This window comes from Myotis davidii, unplaced genomic scaffold (assembly GCF_000327345.1).
Source record: "Myotis davidii unplaced genomic scaffold, ASM32734v1 scaffold31, whole genome shotgun sequence".
Lineage (NCBI taxonomy): Eukaryota > Metazoa > Chordata > Mammalia > Chiroptera > Vespertilionidae > Myotis > Myotis davidii.
This window is the reverse complement of record NW_006283639.1, coordinates 1,163,284-1,170,374: the sequence shown is the minus strand read 5'-3', so window position 1 is coordinate 1,170,374 and position 7,091 is coordinate 1,163,284. Positions and strand designations below refer to the sequence as shown.

Genomic DNA, 7,091 nt, shown 5'->3' with positions numbered 1-7,091 from the left:
GCTGTCTCTAATACTATGTCATAGTTATTTTTCTGAGAATGCTTTTTCTCAAATATGGTCTAATTATTATTATTGGTCTCCCTATATTTTATGACTGTATTACATAGTACAATTATTTCTTTATACATTTGGCAGCAATATTCTTCAAACTACCACTTAAAGGCTAATTGGCTCTTCTCTGTAGGTCATGGCATTTTAATCAATAAAATATCCTCTGTATAGATATTCACATACTTGATAACCTCAGGAAATATTCTACTGAATGGAAGCTATCTCCAATTTCATAGTTTCCATGTTAAAATATGTACATATCTCAGATTTTACATGTTCTTCGGTACTACATGTTTTTAAATATATATTTTATTGATTTCGGAGAGAAAGGGAGCAGGAGAGAGAGATAGAAACATTAAAGATGAGAGAGAATTACCAATTGGCTGCTTCCTGCATGCTTATGGGTACTGTATTTTTACCTCCAAACATAATCCCTTGCTTTGACAAATATTTTATGAATGTTATATGCATACTCTGATGGTTTTTACTTATTACTAAAATTGGACTCTGGAAAATTTATGTATTTCCAGAAACAATAAATTTTAAGAAATATTTCCTCATATGTAGAATTTACCTTAAAAGAGGTTTTGATTGCCTTTGTGTATTGTCTATTGGATGTGTGATACAAATAGAATCTTATTTTTAAATATTGTGATTACTTAAAATTAGCTTGTGAGGATCAAAATATATTACCTATTTGTATTTTTATGTGTTATATTATTATGAGCACTAGAGATGCTAATAATAAAAAAATAATATTATATCATAGTTTATCACCAGCAGCAATAATAGATTATTTGATAATTACGTGAGACAACTCAAGTGAAGTGATTAGCACAGCTCCTGTTCCATAGTGAGAGGTGAGTACTTTAGCCGCAATTGTTATTTCTGTAGTCAATGTTCCGTTTATTTCCTTTTTCCAATTTTTAATCAGTATTTTATTCTTTTTTATTATTTTAACATATACATATGTTAAAGTCATTAATCTTTTTTACACATGCTGCATTTTTTTCCAGTTTATCCTTTCCTTCTAACTTCAGACACTGTGAGACTTGAATATCTAGGAGGAGGATATGACTGAATGCATACTTTATTTAGTTCCCAGGTAAATTTGCGTTTCGTCAGGCATAATCCTGAATGGAGAATTTAAACATTAGACATTGAAAATAAGAAAAGATTAAATGAACCCAATCTTTGCCCTAGAAATTTCATAGCTAATCCTCTATTATAGTTAGGTAATAAAGAATCAAACAAACAAATCTATTTTAAAAAAACTTACTTTAAACTTTAACTAAAGTAACACTTTAAAAATTAAAAATTGATTGCTCTAATATTTGGCATGGTCTTAATAAGTGACCTGCCTTGAGAGCAGGATGACACGGGGAAAAGCAGGATTATTCACTGAAACTAATCTCATGTTTCTTTTATATAAAGGCAAATCCAAAATCAATGTTGCTTTAACAGAATTGATTTGGGGTCAGGACTACATATAAATACTGAACCAACATTCAAGATAACAAACTATATTGGAGACATTCTTAATGCAGATTGACAGTCACTAGATGAATGTGACATGATTGATCCTAGTTCTTGTTCTCATAGTATTTATTCATTCATGTCCATATGGTGCCCAAGAAAAAACAACAAACTCTTCACATTTCTTCTACTTATAAATTATCTCTACTGTCCTAACTTTCAAATTTCTAAAAATTTCCAATTTAAATGTATTAAATATAATACCTAGAATCCTAAAAGTCCTGAAAAATTTGCTAACTTAATTATCTGAATAACTCCCTGGGAGAGAAGCAAATTAAAGATGAATAATAATAAATAAATAAATAACAATTATTATCTATTAGTAATAAATAATTTAACATTTACTAATAATAAATGATGTTTATTAGTATTGACAATTTATTAATAAATATTTTATTGTTTATTTATTAATAAATAACAAAAAGCTTAAAATATTAGGAAATGTTATTTTGAAGATATTCTCTGGAAGATTTTGTAGATGCACATGAAAATTTTTGGTTTCAAATTTGAAAGAGTAATATACTTTATGTTTGTTTTAAAGTTTCTTCTTTCTGGGTATTAAAGCTACCCTTTTATTTGTAGTTTCACTGTAACTACAACTTCCTAAGTTGAAAGATGTATTACTTTAATTACCTTGCAAAAATGCTCTTGTTTTCAACATATCACTCATAGTGCTATAGGAACTTCATTGTAATGGGACAATGATCATTGACCTTGACAGTAAGAGTAACAGAGTGTGGTGAATACCTTGCCTGCTATCATATGGGTTACAAAGAAAGCTCTGTCCTTTACCAACACTGTTAAAGCTGAATAGTTCTTTTCTGCATAAGCCTTCCTCCTATAATTCACAGACTCTTGACAAATTCATTGGCCTCAGCCAGTCTGAAGTTGGTCTTACATGATTTTATCTTCTATGATAGGGGAATTTTTTTTTAAGTTAGTCTTGCCTGGCCCAACACTTGTTTTGTACCATGATTCTTTACATCGTCTAATACACTCAATTCCAAATAAAAAAGAATAAAGTTGTCTGATTAAGATGAAGAAAAATGTCTCCCTCTCTCCTTTCTTATACATCTTGCTTTTTCTCTGTCTTGTTCTCTTTGTATCTTTCCATATGAAAAAAAAAATTCATTCTATTCTGTTACTTCTTTCAAAAGATTTGCACCCCTTACCCCCAATATGGCTTCTTCTAAGGCAAATCTGGAAGCACATTTTTCTCTCTTCTCCAAGTGATTAGACTCTAAAGATGAAAGGTAAGCTTCTAAATTGAGTGTATCTTCTCTATAGATGCAAAATCTCCTTTGGTTGGATTGCCCAAGGTTCAATCATTTAATTATGCATAGAAATTAAAATAATGCATGCTGCCAGAAGTGGTTTGGCGGATAGAGCGTTGGCCTGCAGCCTCATGGGTCCCAGGTTCGATTCCGGTCAAGGGCAAGTACCTTGGTTGCGGGCACATACCCAGTAGGGGGCGTGTAGGAGGCAGCTGATCGATGTTTCTCTCTCATCGATGTTTCTAACTCTCTATCCCTCTCCCTTCCTCTCTGTAAAAAATCAATAAAACATATTTTAAAAAAAATAAATAATGCATGCTTATGATCTATATCTAATTAACAATTTCTAATTCAGTATTTATTGTCAATACCAATTATTTGATATCTTCTCTTTGACTCCATTGCTTGATTTCTTAATTGATTCTGAGACATTAGAGGGGTGTGGGAAAATCATAATTAGTAAACCCAAAAACAAAAATAACCCCCAGTCCAATAGATCTGTAGCCCTGACCCTGACAGCCATGTTGGTATATCTTTTTAACCCTAGCACAGTTAAATGACCAGAGTTAAACATTTTGACTCATAAATAGAAGAAATTCTATTTCTTCAGTATTTAAAATTTGTACTGAGATATTCTCTATCTCTATGAATCTGAAAACTATAAAGTGACCAATATTTGGTCTGCCCTATAGAAGGGAGACTAGTGTGGTAAATGTTTCCCTCCACGCCCGCCGTGGCTCAGAGTTCAGGATCTGGAAGAGGAGCCACACACAAACGAAAGAGAAGAGACAAGAGATAATTTGGAAATATTGGGGGGCCAGGCGGGTAAGTCCAACTCAAGGGGAAGGACTTCCACTGGTGCTCAGGCCTCACCAAGCTTTTATTTGGTTCGGGATCCACCCATAGTATAGCCCTTAGGCAGGGATGTTCCAGTGACACACAGACTATTCTTATCAATAAGGATTTACATGATTAAAGCTGGGGAGGTTGCTTCAGCTACCATTATCTGGATTAACAGAGGTGGTGCACAGCTCTGACCTTTGCTAGGGCTTCAAAGGTCACCAGCCTTCCGGGTTCTCTGTCTACACCTCTCTGCTAGTGAAGAAAACAGGTGGTTTCCCACCACTAGAAAGATATAAAATGTGTGAAGGAAAATGAAAATAAATGATATCAGACCAGAGATAATACATTGATGTTTCCATAGCTTGGTTTTAAGATTTAGTTTGAGCTGAACATATAATTTTGTATCACTTGCATCTATATGGCACTGAAGGTAGTTTTAGGTGTCTTAAAACAAATAATTTATTAGAGAAAGAATTCTGCCTGTAGCAGAGACTAATGTCTAGTTAACTCAAAACAAATTTCGCAGCTCATTCTTCCTTGTTTGGTGAGGTTAAATATTAACCTCCCCAGCTTTCCTGGAAAGTATGCATTATAAAATCTAAATCTGCTTGGGGCTTCTATGAAATTTTTGTATTCTTCATAATTATAACTGAGAGAAAATACAAAGCCTTCCCTAAAGGGAAGTTATAGGGTTGAATATTTCCTATAACTTGTTTTAACAAGGGACATGACTCATTAGTAATTAGCTACTCCAGGAGAAAGGGAAGTATTAGATCAGATAATGTATGTCCTTTTATGATATACTGGACTCCTTATACGCTTTGATTTCAAGGTAGATTTTATAACTGTTGTTCTAGGGAGGATACAGGTTTCAAAAGTAGAGCTTAAATCACTGTCACTGGGGCCAGTGTTTAATTGGTTCTAGATATCTTCTCTACTTAAGGCTGAGAGATTGACTTGTTGGAGCTTTATTTTTCATTACTAAAGCCCCAGGCTGATTAACTTGTTCTATGATCTGTGTGATCAATTGTTTATCATGAATTGAACTAACAGCTGCAGAACACAACTGGAAGTAACCCAGGAGCAAAGAAGTCATGATTTTAGGAAGAGAAAAACAAAATGTAAGGAATAAATCCAACAAAAATATAACTTATGCAAAGATGAGTTTAAAGGTGTCTCTTGTGTGCTACTTCTTATGTATTAACAAGAATTAGTTACAGCCTTCAGGTCCTAAAGTAAAAATACTGACACACACTAGGAATAAATTATCTGTGAGCATAACTGAAAAGTCTATGCTCCTGGTTTTACACTAAAAAGTTTATTTACCAGAAAAAAAATAATGGTATTCCTCAGGGTCATTTTATTGTTGTTGTTCTAATAGTGTATACAATTGAACTCCAGTTCCTTTATGTTTTCATATATGAAGCAAAATTCAATATATTAATTTTTAATACATCTATTAAGAAATGCCTATTTAAGATGATTTCTAATTTATTAATTCTCTCAGCTAACTTAAGTGTTATTAATTATAATGATGAATTCATTATTAAATTATTAGTGTCAGCTATAAATAGTGAAGTCTGTAGCAATAAATATTTATTTGATTTTTAAATTTATTTTTAATTAATTTGTTAGCATTAAATCTAAGGTAAATTAGGTTTGCACAAAAATATTTTATATTTAATTTCAAAATTATGTTTTCAAAAAGAACACAGAAAACATGGAATGAATGAAATTAATCAATTTTTTCTCATAATTCAAAAATTTTAATTATTTTCTTCATTTTGCTTTTGAGTGATTTTAATTATTTTTTTCCAGTATTTTGCCCTGCTTTTTTCACAGGATTTATGCCCTATAAATATTGTTTGCACATTATGCCCTACCTTTAATTCTGCTTCTGGAGAACCTAATTTGTGACAATATCCTATACTGATATTGAAATCAGATAAAATTCATTCAATAGCATTTTCTCTTAAATAGTATTTGCCCTATTAATTTAGTCTACTACATTTTTCTTTCTTGATATAATTTTAATGACTTAGAGAAAGTACAAAGTTACTTTATATAAAATGATTGATCTTATTAGCTTTAGCAGCTTCATTCAAGAAAATTAATGTCTTCCTGTACAGCTCATTGACTGTCTCTACTATATCAAATCATTTTCTCAGTAAAAGTGAGTTAATGAGATTACAATATGGATATATGGAAATATGTAACAACAGTTGAAAAGCAATGTCTTTCAAGCTTTCCCAAATTATTTGCTTTATTATTTTTCTATCTTTTGTCCATCTATTGAGCATCAATTTACCAATACTCAATCAATCTTTTATTTATTATCTATCAATCTCCTATTTATTACCTATCATCTATCTATCTTAATGTCAGAGAGGAAAGAGATAGTTTCGTATTAAAATTTTTAAAAAACAATATTTGAAAAACATTTTAATTTTTTAAATATAATTTTAAGGTCAGTTTTATTCAGGATTTTTTAGTTGTCTAAGTCATTGTTACTTTTAGGCACGTATAAATTCACTATATTATTCAGAAGTAAATATTCATTACCTATATTTCATTGTAGATATATTAAGCTTTAGAATATAATTCCATTTTTGATGTTAAAAAAATGTGAGGCATACAAAGTCAGAAAACATGAATATATTCATTCCTTTACAAATTGTTGGAGTATTTATCAAGGTCCATTGTATAAAAGATAATCTGGTACACGTAGCAGATGCAAAGATAATTAACAAATTATGCCAAGATAATCAACAAGTTCAAAGGGCTTGCAGCTTACTGAGGGGAATAGATATATAAATACTAGAGGCCTGGTGCATGACCCCAAGGGGAGTGGGCCTAAGCTGCAGTCGGACATCCTTAGCACTGCCACGGAGATGGGCTGCCCTGCTCACCAGCCATCAGCCCAGTTTGTGGCTGAGTGGTGCTCCCCCATGTGAGTGCACTGACCATCAAGGGGAAGCTCCTGCATTGAGCATCTGCCCCCTGGTGGTCAGTGCACATCATAGAAACCAATCATTCTGCCATTTGGTAGATTTGCATATTACCCTTTTATTAAACTAGTGGCCTGGTGCACAAATTTGTGCAAGGGAGGGGTGTCCCTCAGACTGTCTGCACCCTCTCCAATCTGGGACCCCTGGGAGGATGTTCAATTGCCAGTTAATGCCCTATTCCTGCAGGATTGGGCTTAAACTGGAAGTCGGACATCTCTCTCACAATCAGGAACCACTGGCTCCTAACTGCTCACCTGCTTTGTCTGCCTAATCACCCCTAACCACTCTGCCTGCTGGCCTGATAGCTCCCAACTGCCCCCCCCTGCCAACCTGCGTGCCCCCAACTGCCTGATCGCTCCTAACTGCCCCCCACTACCGG

General features: G+C 33.1%; 1 long non-coding RNA gene across 1 annotated transcript in view; it reads right to left on the bottom strand.

Moving 5' to 3' along the window:
• Positions 1-3,945: 3,945 nt before the first annotated feature.
• The window catches only part of LOC107183530, an 11,181-nt gene continuing 8,035 nt past the window's right edge, over positions 3,946-7,091 (bottom strand). The window contains exons 2-3 of the long non-coding RNA XR_001514318.1: positions 4,509-4,512; positions 3,946-3,956 (exon numbers count right to left, since the gene is read on the bottom strand). This is a non-coding gene — a long non-coding RNA (uncharacterized LOC107183530). The remainder of the gene's footprint in view (positions 3,957-4,508; positions 4,513-7,091) is intronic.